Genomic DNA, 12348 nt, shown 5'->3' on the forward strand with positions numbered 1-12348 from the left:
TCAGTTTTCTGGGGAATAGCCTGAGCCTAGAGTTAAACAACAGGACCTTTTGTCCTGGTTCAAAGATTCTAGATGACAGCTTTCTGTCATGCCACTTTTTTTATTTTTCTTTATAAAGCTTGGCATTTTCGAAAGCAGTGAATCTGAATTCCTCTAGCTCATTTAGCTTGAGCAATCTTTTTTCTCCAGCTAATTTGGCATCAAAGTTTAGGAATCTGGTTGCCCAGTAGGCTTTATGTTCCAGTTCCACGGGCAGGTGACATGCCTTACCATATACAAGTTGGTATGGAGAGGTCCCTATAGGAGTCTTGAATGCTGTTCTGTATGCCCACAGAGCATCATCCAAGCTTCTTGCCCAATCCTTTCTACGGGTACTTACAGTCCATTCTAGGATTCTTTTTAGCTCTCTGTTAGAGACTTCAGCTTGCCCATTAGTCTGTGGATGATATGGAGTCGCCACCTTGTGGCGAATCCCATACCGGACCATGGCAGAGTAAAGCTGTTTGTTGCAGAAGTGAGTGCCCCCATCACTGATTAGTACTCTAGGGACCCCAAACCTGCTGAAGATATATTTCTGGAGGAACTTCAGCACTGTTTTAGTATCATTGGTGGGTGTGGCAACGGCCTCTACCCATTTTGATATGTAGTCAACTGCCACCAGAATGTAAGTGTTTGAGTATGATGGTGGGAAAGGTCCCATGAAGTCAATTCCCCATACGTCGAACAACTCAATCTCCAAGATTCCTTGTTGAGGCATGGCGTAACCATGGGGAAGATTACCAGCTCTTTGGCAACTGTCACAGTTACGTACAAACTCTCGGAAATCTCTATAGAGAGTGGGCCAATAGAAACCACATTGGAGGACCTTGGTGGCTGTCCGCTCACCTCCGAAATGGCCTCCATATTGTGATCCATGGCAATGCCATAGGATCCTCTGTGCTTCTTCTCTAGGCACACATCTTCGGATTATTCCGTCTGCACATCTCTTAAAGAGATAGGGTTCATCCCACAAGTAGTACTTTGCATCAGTAATTAGTTTTTTCTTTTGTTGCCTGTTGTACTCTTTGGGTATGAACCTTGGCAAATAAATGCTCATCCGGAAAGGTCTCAGAGATCTCAAGAGAGGGGAGGGACGTCCCTTCTACTGGCTCTATCCGGGACAGATGATCAGCCACTTGGTTTTCTGTCCCTTTTCTGTCTCTTATTTCTATATCAAACTCTTGTAGAAGCAACACCCATCTTATGAGCCTGGGTTTTGAATCCTGCTTTGTGAGTAGATATTTAAGAGCAGCATGGTCAGTATACACAATCACCTTTGATCCTACTAAGTATGATCTAAACTTGTCAATGGCATAAACCACTGTAAGCAATTCTTTTTCTGTGGTTGTGTAATTTTTCTGGGCATCATTTAAAACGCGGCTAGCATAATAAATGACATGCAGAAGCTTGTCATGCCTCTGTCCCAGTACTACACCAATGGCGTGATCACTGGCATCACACATTAGCTCAAATGGTAATGTCCAGTCTGGTGCAGAAATAACTGGTGCTGTGACCAGCATGGCTTTCAGCGTTTCAAACGCCTGCAGACACTCTGTGTCAAACACAAATGGCATGTCAGCAGCTGGCAGATTGCTCAGAGGTTTTGTGATTTTTGAAAAATTCTTTATAAACCTCCTATAGAATCCTGCATGCCCCAGAAAGCTTCTGATTGCCTTAACATTGGCAGGTGGTGGTAATTTTTCAATCACGTCTATTTTTGCTTGATCCACCTCTATTCCCTTGTTTGAAATTTTATGCCCAAGGACAATCCCTTCAGTCACCTAAAGTGACATTTTTCCCAGTTTAAAATCAGGTTGGTCTCTTGGCATCTTTTCAGAACTAGTTTCAGGTGATCAAGACAGGAGCTGAATGAGTCTCCATATACTGAGAAGTCATCCATGAAGACTTCCAGAAATTTTTTCACCATATCAGAGAAAATAGAGAGCATGCATCTCTGGAAGGTTGCAAGCGCATTACACAGCCCAAATGGCATCCTTCTATAAGCAAACACTCTAGATGGACATGTGAATGTTGTTTTCTCTTGATCCTGGGGATCTACTGCAATCTGGTTATAGCCTGAGTAGCCATCCAAAAAGCAGTAATAATCATGACCTGCCAGTCTTTCTAGCATCTGGTCTATGAACGGTAAAGGAAAATGATCCTTTCTGGTGACTGTATTGAGCCTTCTGTAGTCAATACACATGCGCGACCCTGTAACTGTTCTTGTAGGAACCAGTTCATTCTTTTCATTATGAACCACTGTCATGCCCCCCTTTTTGGGGACAACTTGAACAGGGCTCACCCAGGGGCTATCAGAAATAGGGTAAATGATCCCAGCCTCCAGTAATTTGGTGACCTCTTTCTGCACCACTTCCTTCATGGCTGGATTTAGCCGCCTTTGTGGTTGAACCACTGGTTTAGCATTATCCTCCAATAAGATTTTGTGCATGCATCTAGCTGGGCTTATGCCCTTAAGGTCACCAATGGACCACCCAAGAGCTGTCTTGTGTGTCCTTAGCACTTGAATAAGTGCTTCCTCTTCCTGTGGATTTAAAGCAGAGCTTATGATCATTGGAAAAGTGTCACATTCTCTCAGAAATACATATTTCAGGGATGGTGGTAATGGTTTGAGCTCGGGTTTAGGAGGTTTTTCCTCTTCTAGAGGAAATTTTAGAGGCTCTTTCATTTCCTCTGAATCCTCCAAATCAGGCTAAACATCTTTAAAGATGTCTTCCAACTCTGATTCGAGACTCACAGCCATGTTGATCTCTTCTACCAAAGAGTCAATAAGATCAACTTTCATGCAGTCTTTTGATGTGTCTGGATGCTGCATGGCTTTGACAGAATTCAACTTAAACTCATCATCATTGACTCTCAGGGTTATTTCCCCCTGTTGGACATCAATGAGAGTTCGTCCAGTTGCTAGGAAGGGTCTTCCTAGAATGAGAGTGGCACTCTTGTGCTCCTCCATTTCCAGCACTACAAAGTCAGTGGGAAAGGCGAATGGCCCAACTCTGACAATCATGTCTTCAATCACGCCTGATGGGTATTTAATGGAGCCATCAGCAAGTTGGAGACATATCTGGGTTGGTTTAACTTCTTCAGTTAAACCAAGATTTCTGATAGTGGATGCAGGTATTAGGTTGATGCTTGCCCCAAGATCACATAAAGCTGTCTTGGTGCAATTACCTTCTAATGTGCATGGTATCAGAAAACTCCCAGGGTCTTTAAGCTTTTCAGGAAAGCTTTTCAAAATGACTGCACTGCATTCTTCAGTGAGGAGAACTCTTTCAGTTTCTCTCCAATCCTTCTTATGACTCAAGATCTCTTTCATGAACTTGGTATAAGAAGGTATTTGCTCAAGTGCCTCTGCAAATGGAATCTTTATTTCAAGAGTCCTGAGATAATCTGCAAAGCAAGCAAATTGCTTATCCTGCTCCTCTTGGCAGAGTTTTTGAGGATAAGGTATCTTGGCTTTATATTCCTCAACCTTAGTTGTTGTAAGTTTATTTCCTACAGAAGTGGTTGAAGAAGCCTTTTTAGATGGGTTGTTATCAGCACTTGTGTGTGTCTGATCCCTCACTGGCAATTGAGTGCCAGAGTTAGAAGCTGGAGTGACGTTAGACGCCAGCTCCTCATCTGTTCCTGGCGTTTGAACGCCAGAACTGTGCTTCTTTTGGGCGTTCAACGCCAGATCCTTGCTTGTTTCTGGCGTTGAACGCCAGTCCTGAGCATGGTCTGGGCGTTCAGCGCCAGCCTTACACCCAACTTCTGGCGTTTTAACGCCAGAATTATTTTTCCCTGGGCTCTTACTGTCCTCAGATGGATTTTGGGTGGTTTGCTCATTTCTTGGTTTCCTGCTGCTTTGAAGTGGGGTATTTAGTGCTTTCCCACTTCTTAATTGAACTGCTTGGCATTCTTCTGTTATTTGTTTTGACAGCTGCTGCTTTGTTTGCTTTAATTGTACTTCCATGTTTATATTGGCCATCCTTGTCTCTTGTAGTTTATCCTTGAATTCAGCCAACTGCCTTATTAGAAAATCCAATTGCTGATTGAATTCAGCAGCTTGCTCTGCAGGACTGAGTTCAGCAGTTACTGTTTTAGCCTCTTCTTTCATGGAAGAGTCACTGCTTAGGTACAGATGCTGATTTCTAGCAACTGTATCAATGAGCTCTTGAGCTTCTTCAATTGTCTTTCTCATGTAGATAGATCCACCTGCTGAGCAATCTAAAGAGATCTGAGCTCTTTTTGTAAGCCCATAATAGAAGATGTCTAACTGAACCTACTCTGAAAACATTTCAGAGGGGCATTTTCGTAGCATCTCTCTGTATCTCTCCCAGGCATCATAAAGGGATTCATTATCTCCTTGTTTAAAGCCTTGGATGTCCAGCCTTAGCTGTGTCATCCGTTTTGTAACGGGACATACTACAACGGCCCCTTTTTTTGTTACAAAATCCTTTTGTTTCAAAATTTTGATTTTTTGTAACAATTTTTTTTTGTTACAAATATTACTTTTTCTTGTAGTGAAGGGGCGTTTACACAGCAGAATGGAGCAGGGATGAGAAATCCTTGACACCTCAAGATCTATGGACCCCACAAGATCCCCACCTACCTCAACTCACTCTCTCTCTTCTTCACACTTACCAATAACACTCTTCCCCAAATACCCTTCACCAATCACCTCCATCTCTCTTCCCCATCACCTCTTCACCAATCACCTCCTCACAATTCAAATTCAAAAACAACTTTTCCTCCCAAACCCAACCCCTAATACACGAATACCCCCTCTCTCTTAAACTATAAATACCCCTCCTCACCACCTTCATTTTCACACATCATACATACTTTTCTCCAACTTGGCGGAACCTACACCAACCCTCCATCTCCTCCATTACTTCTTCTTCTACTCTTTTCTTTCTTCTTTTGCTCGAGGACGAGCAACCATTCTAAGTTTGATGTGGGAAAAGCTAAAGCTTTTTGTTTTCCATAACCATTTATGGCACCTAAGGCCGGAGAAACCTCTAGAAAGAGGAAAGGGAAGGCAATTGCTTCCACCTCCGAGTCATGGGAGATGGAGAAATTCATCCCAAAGGTCCATCAAGACCACTTCTATGAAGTTGTGGCCAAGAAGAAGGTGATCCCTGAGGACCCTTTCAAGCTCAAAAAGAGTGAATATCCGGAGATCCGACATGGGATTCGAAAAAGTGGTTGGGAAATTCTCACAACCCCATTCAACAAGTCGGGATCTTAATGGTTCAAGAGTTCTATGCTAATGCTTGGGTCACCAAAAACCATGATCAAAGTGTGAATCCGAACCCAAAGAATTGGCTTACAATGGTTCGGGGGAAATACTTAGATTTTAGTTCGAAAAATGTAAGGTTGGCACTCAACTTGCCAATGATGCAAGGAGATGCACGCCCTACACTAGAAGGGTCAACTTTGATCAAAGGTTGGACCAAATCCTCATGGACATATGTGTGGAAGAAGCTTAGTGGAAAAGAGACTCAAGAGGCAAGCCGGTTCAACTAAGAAGGCTTGACCTCAAGCCCGTGGCTAGGGAATGGTTGGAGTTCATCCAACGCTCAATCATTCCCACTAGCAACCGGTCTGAAGTTACTATAGACCGGGCTATCATGATCCATAGAATCATGAATGGAGAGGAAGTGGAAGTTCATGAGGTTATATCCCTAGAACTCTACAAGGTGACAGAAAAGTCCTCTACTTTGGCAAGGTTAGTCTTCCCTCATCTAATTTGTCACCTCTGCAATTCAGCTAGAATTGACATAGAGGAAGACATCCTCATTGATGAGGACAAGCCCATCACTAAGAAAAGGATGGAGCAAGCAAGAGATCCCACTCATGGACCTCAACAAGAGCATGAGGAAATTCCTCATCATAAAATCCCGGAGATGCCTCAAGGGATGCACTCTCCTCCACAAAATTATTGGGAGCAAATTAACACGTCCCTAGGAGCATAAGTTCCAACATGGGACAACTAAGGGTGGAACACCAAGAGCATTCCATCCTCCTTCATGAATTTAGAGAAGACCAAAGAGCTGGTGCACGAATTGTAAATCACACTTTTTAAAACTCGTACCACTAACCAGCAAGTGCACTGGGTCGTCCAAGTAATACCTTACGTGAGTAAGGGTCGATCCCACGGAGAATGTTGGCCTGAAGCAATCTATGGTTATCTTGTAACTCTTAGTCAGGAAAATAATAAAATAATTCACTTATCAAATTTGATTGCAAGGAATAAAAGGGCAGAACACAAATTATACTTGTATGCACTGATGGAGAGTATGTTGGAGTTTTGGAGATGCTTTGTCTTCTTAAATTCTGCTTTCCTCTGTTTTCTGATTCACGCATGCACGTCCTCCTATGGCAAGCTGTGTGTTGGGGGATCACCGTTGTCAATGGCTACCATCCATCCTTCCAGTGAAAAGGGTCCAGGTGCGCTGTCACCCCACGGCTAATCATCTGCAGGTTCTCAGTCGTACCGGAATAGGATTTACTATCCTTTTGCGTCTGTCACTACGCCCAGCACTCGCGTGTTTGAAGCTTGTCACAGTCATTCAATCCCTGAATCCTACTCGGAATACCACAGACAAGGTTTAGACTTTCCGGATTCTCTTGAATGCTGCCATCAATCTAGCTTATACCACGAAGATTCCGATTAAGAGATCTAAGAGATATTCATTCATTCTATGGTGGAACGTAAGTGGTTGTCAGGCACGCGTTCGTGGAGGAATGATGATGATTGTCACGTTCATCACATTCATATTGAAGTTCGAATGGATATCTTAGATAGGAACACGCATGTTTGAATGGAAAACAGAAATACTTGCATTAATTCATCGAGACACAGCAGAGCTCCTCACCCCCAACAATGGAGTTTAGAGACTCATGCCGTCAAAAGGTATAAAGTTCAGATCTAAAATGTCATGAGATCCAAAATAAATCTCTAAAAGTTGTTTAAATACTAAACTAGTAACCTAGGTTTACAGAAAATGAGTAAACTATGATAGATGGTGCAGAAATCCACTTCTGGGGCCCACTTGGTATGTGCTGGGGCTGAGACTTAAGCAAATCACGTGCATAGGGTTGTTTTGGGCATTCAATGCCAGCTTTGGATCCTTTTCTGGCGTTGAACTCCAACTTGTAACTTGTTTCTGGCGCTGGACGCCAGACAACAACATGGAACTGGCGTTGAACGCCAGTTTACGTCATCTATTCTTGAGTAAAATATGGACTATTATATATTTCTGGAAAGCCCTGGATGTCTACTTTACAACGCAATTGGAAGCGCGCCATTTGGAGTTCTGTAGCTCCAGAAAACCCACTTTGAGTGCAGGGAGTCAGAATCCAACAGCATCAGTAGTCCTTTTTCAGCCTAAATCAGATTTTTGATCAGCTCCCTCAATTTCAGCCAGAAAATACGTGAAATCACAGAAAAACACACAAACTCATAGTAAAGTCCAAAAATATGAATTTTGCCTAAAAACTATTGAAAATAAACTAAAAACTAACTAAAACACACTAAAAACTATATGAAATTAACCCCAAAAAGCGTATAAAATATCCGCTCATCACAACACCAAACTTAAACTGTTGCTTGTCCTCAAGCAACTAGATAAATAAAATAGAATACAAATAATTTTAAGAAGCAACAATATCTCAGAGTTTTTGGAGTGAAGCTCAGATTCTAATTAGATGAGCGGGACTAGTAGCTTTTTGCTTCTGAACAGTTTTGGCACCTCACTTTATCCATTGAAGCTCAGAGTGATTGGCATCTATAGGAACTCAGAATTCAGATAGTGATGTTAATTCTCCTAGTTCAGTATGTTGATTCTTGAACACAGCTACTTTATGAGTCTTGGCCGTGGCCCTAAGCACTTTGTTTTCCAGTATTACCACCGGATACATAAATGCCACAGACACATAATTGGGTGAACCTTTTCAGATTGTGATTCAGCTTTGCTAAAGTCCCCAATTAGAGGTGTCCAGGGTTCTTAATCACACTCTTCTTTTTGCTTTGGACCTTGACTTTAACCGCTCAGTCTCAAGTTTTTACTTGACACCTTCACGCCACAAGCACATGGTTAGGGACAGCTTGGTTTAGCCGCTTAGGCCAGGATTTTATTCCTTTAGGCCCTCCTATCCACTGATGCTCAAAGCCTTGGGATCCTTTTTATTTACCCTTGCCTTTTGGTTTTAAGGGTTATTGGCTTTTTCTGCTTGCTCTCTTCTTTTTTTTTTTTTTGCAAGCTTTGTTCTTTGCTGCTTTTTCTTGCTTCAAGAATCATTTTTATGATTTTTCAGATTATCAATAACATGTCTCATGTTCATCATTCTTTCAAGAGCCAACATATTTAACAGTCTTAAACATCAAATTCAAAAGACATATGCACTGTTCAAGCATTCATTCAAAAACAGAAAGCATTGCCACCACATATAAATAATTAGAATTTACCTTATTAAAAACTCGAAAAAAATATTGCCTCTTATTCTAAAGAAATTCTTCTATTTTATTCATGTTTAATGATGATGATAAAATTAAATTATAGCTTAATTGGGGGATAAAATCAAAAATATAGATACTAATTACTACTATATGACTCCTAAGGTAAAACTAATAAAAACAGTTATCACAGAGTTAAGGCTAAGATTGGAATTTAACAACCTTTGTTCTGGGAAGTGGATGTTCCTCTAATCTGCGGGGTGCTTGGTCCTTCAAGAGATAATTTCTGGCGCTTCAATTCCCTTAAATCACGCCCTTGCTCCTCCTGTTCTTTAAGCAAATAGCAAAGAATGCTACTTTGTTCCTTCTGTTCTTTCTGTATTTGTTCCATAGCTTCTTGCATCTTGGTAATAGATGTTTCAAGATACTCCCAGTATTCAGATTGAGGGATTTCTGGGAGAATTTCCTGTGTTCTCTTCTTGATGGGATCATCCTGTGCTTGTTATTTTTCCATTGATGCTTTGGTGATTGGCCGCTCAACTGAGATATACTCAGTTATTCCCATCCTTACTCCAGCGTCCTTGCAGAGCATAGAAATCAAGCTTGGATAAGCCAACCTGGCATCTTTGGAATTTTTGTTTGCAATTTTGTAGAATTCAGTTGAAATCAGTTGATGAACTTCCACTTCTTTTTCCATCATGATGCAATGGATCATCACTACTCTTCTAATAGTGACTTCAGAACGGTTGCTAGTGGGTAGCAGAGAATGCCCAATGAAGTCCAGCCATCCTCTGGCGACTGGTTTGAGATCTTCTCTTTTGAGTTGAATTGGGACACCCTTCGTGCTAGTGGTCCACCTGGCTCCAGGGATACATATATCCTCTAGAATCTTATCCAGGCCCTTGTCTGTTCTCATCATTCTCCTATTGAAGGAGTCTGGATCATCTTTCAGTTGAGGCAGCTTTAAGATCTCCCTGATCTTGTCAGGGTGGGTATGAACAATCTTTCCTCTGACCAAGGTCCGATAGTCATAGATAGCAGATCCAGATAGTCTTTGCCTGTCTGTATGCCACATATTAGCATAAAACTCCTGGACCATATTCCTTCCCACTTTCATTTCAGGATTAGCTAGGATCTCCCAGTTCCTGATTCGAATTTGCTCCTGGATCTCCGGATATTTGTCTTCTTTCAGATCGAATCTAACTTCCGGGATCACTGATCTTAGACCCATTATTTTGTAATAATGGTCTGAATGTTCTTTAGTTAAGAACTTCCCTTGATTCCAAAGTGGTTTTGGAACGCTTTCTTTCTTGCCTCTTGGAGTGGGTTATTTTCCTTTAGGAGCCATGATCTTAGTGATCACGGATAAGCACACCAAACTTAGAGGTTTGCTTGTCCTCAAGCAAAAAGAAAAGAAAGGAGAGGGAGAGAAGGAGAGCTAGGTGCAATGGTGGATGGGAGGGGAGGGAGGCCGAACCCATATTTAAAGGGAGAGGGGGTGGGTTTCGAAAATAGGGAGGAAGATAAGATAGAAGATATGATTTTTAAGAAAATTTTAAGTATGATAAGAAAAGATATAATTTAAAATTGAAGAGATATGAAAGATATTTGAAAAAGATAGATTTGGATTTTTGAAAAAGATAATATGGAGATTTGAAAAAGATATTGATTAGTTGAAAAGATTTTTGAATGAAAAGAGATAGATTTGTTTTGAAAATTTTGAAAAAGAGTTGAATTGGGTTGAAAAAAGGATTTGTGCTTATGGATTAAGATACATTTGATATTTTTAAAATAGGGTTTTTAGAAATTAGGGATTTTAGAAATCAGGGTTCTTAACATGTTTATGCAAGAATCATGAATTGAAACATGAAAATTAAATTTAGAATGAAAAATATGAAGTAAAAACGAATTCACCTCCTCCCCACCATCGTGGCGTTTGAACGCCCAAACGCTGCATGTTTTGGGCGTTCAACGCCCAAATGCTGCCTCTCCTGGGCGTTCAACGCCCAGCTGTTGCTTCTTTCTGGCGTTGAACGCCAGGAACTCCTTTGTCACTGGGCATTTTTCAGAACGCCCAGGACGCTGTAAATCTGGCGTTAAACGCCCAGACGGAGCTTCTTTCTGGCGTTCAACGCCCAGAAGATGCTTCTTTCTGGCGTTTAACGCCCAGATGGCTATCCTTACTGCCGTTCAACACCCAGTGGATGCTTCTTTTGGGCGTTGAACACCCAAAACAGACTTTTACTGGCGTTTTCTTGCCAGTGAGCTCTTTTTCTCTGTTTTGTGTGCAGAATCCTTCTGTAGCCCTGTGAACTTATACAATTGACTCTTTACCTTAGTATCAGTGAACTTTATATAAACAAATTAAATCAAGAATAGGGCAAAATGCTTAGAGGAAGTGATACCCCATGGCTGGGTTGCCTCCCAGCAAGCGCTTCTTTATTGTCTTTAGCTGGACCTTGCTGAGCTTTTAATCTAGCTTCAGTCTTGAGCACTCTTGCTCAACATTGCCTTCAAGATAGTGCTTGATTCTCTGTCCATTAACAATGAACTTCTTATCAGAATCAATATCTTGAATCTCCATATAACCATATGGTGATACACTTGTAATCACATATAGTCCCCTCCACCGGGACTTCAGTTTTCTGGGGAATAGCCTGAGCCTAGAGTTAAACAACAGGACCTTTTGTCCTGGTTCAAAGATTCTAGATGACAGCTTTCTGTCATGCCACTTTTTTATTTTTCTTTATAAAGCTTGGCATTTTCGAAAGCAGTGAATCTGAATTCCTCTAGCTCATTTAGCTTGAGCAATCTTTTTCTCCAGCTAATTTGGCATCAAAGTTTAGGAATCTGGTTGCCCAGTAGGCTTTATGTTCCAGTTCCACGGGCAGGTGACATGCCTTACCATATACAAGTTGGTATGGAGAGGTCCCTATAGGAGTCTTGAATGCTGTTCTGTATGCCCACAGAGCATCATCCAAGCTTCTTGCCCAATCCTTTCTACGGGTACTTACAGTCCATTCTAGGATTCTTTTTAGCTCTCTGTTAGAGACTTCAGCTTGCCCATTAGTCTGTGGATGATATGGAGTCGCCACCTTGTGGCGAATCCCATACCGGACCATGGCAGAGTAAAGCTGTTTGTTGCAGAAGTGAGTGCCCCCATCACTGATTAGTACTCTAGGGACCCCAAACCTGCTGAAGATATATTTCTGGAGGAACTTCAGCACTGTTTTAGTATCATTGGTGGGTGTGGCACGGCCTCTACCCATTTTGATATGTAGTCAACTGCACCAGAATGTAAGTGTTTGAGTATGATGGTGGGAAAGGTCCATGAAGTCAATTCCCATACGTCGAACAACTCAATCTCCAAGATTCCTTGTTGAGGCATGGCGTAACCATGGGGAAGATTACCAGCTCTTTGGCACTGTCACAGTTACGTACAAACTCTCGGAAATCTCTATAGAGAGTGGGCCAATAGAAACCACATTGGAGGACTTGGTGGCTGTCCGCTCACCTCCGAAATGGCCTCCATATTGTGATCCATGGCAATGCCATAGGATCCTCTGTGCTTCTTCTCTAGGCACACATCTTCGGATTATTCCGTCTGCACATCTCTTAAAGAGATAGGGTTCATCCACAAGTAGTACTTTGCATCAGTAATTAGTTTTTTTTTGTTGCCTGTTGTACTCTTTGGGTATGAACCTTGGCAATAAATGCTCATCCGGAAAGGTCTCAGAGATCTCAAGAGAGGAGGGACGTCCTTCTACTGGCTCTATCCGGGACAGATGATCAGCACTTGGTTTTCTGTCCTTTTCTGTCTCTTATTTCTATATCAAACTCTTGTAGAA

This window comes from Arachis hypogaea, chromosome 19, assembly GCF_003086295.3.
Source record: "Arachis hypogaea cultivar Tifrunner chromosome 19, arahy.Tifrunner.gnm2.J5K5, whole genome shotgun sequence".
In the NCBI taxonomy this organism is placed as follows: domain Eukaryota; kingdom Viridiplantae; phylum Streptophyta; class Magnoliopsida; order Fabales; family Fabaceae; genus Arachis; species Arachis hypogaea.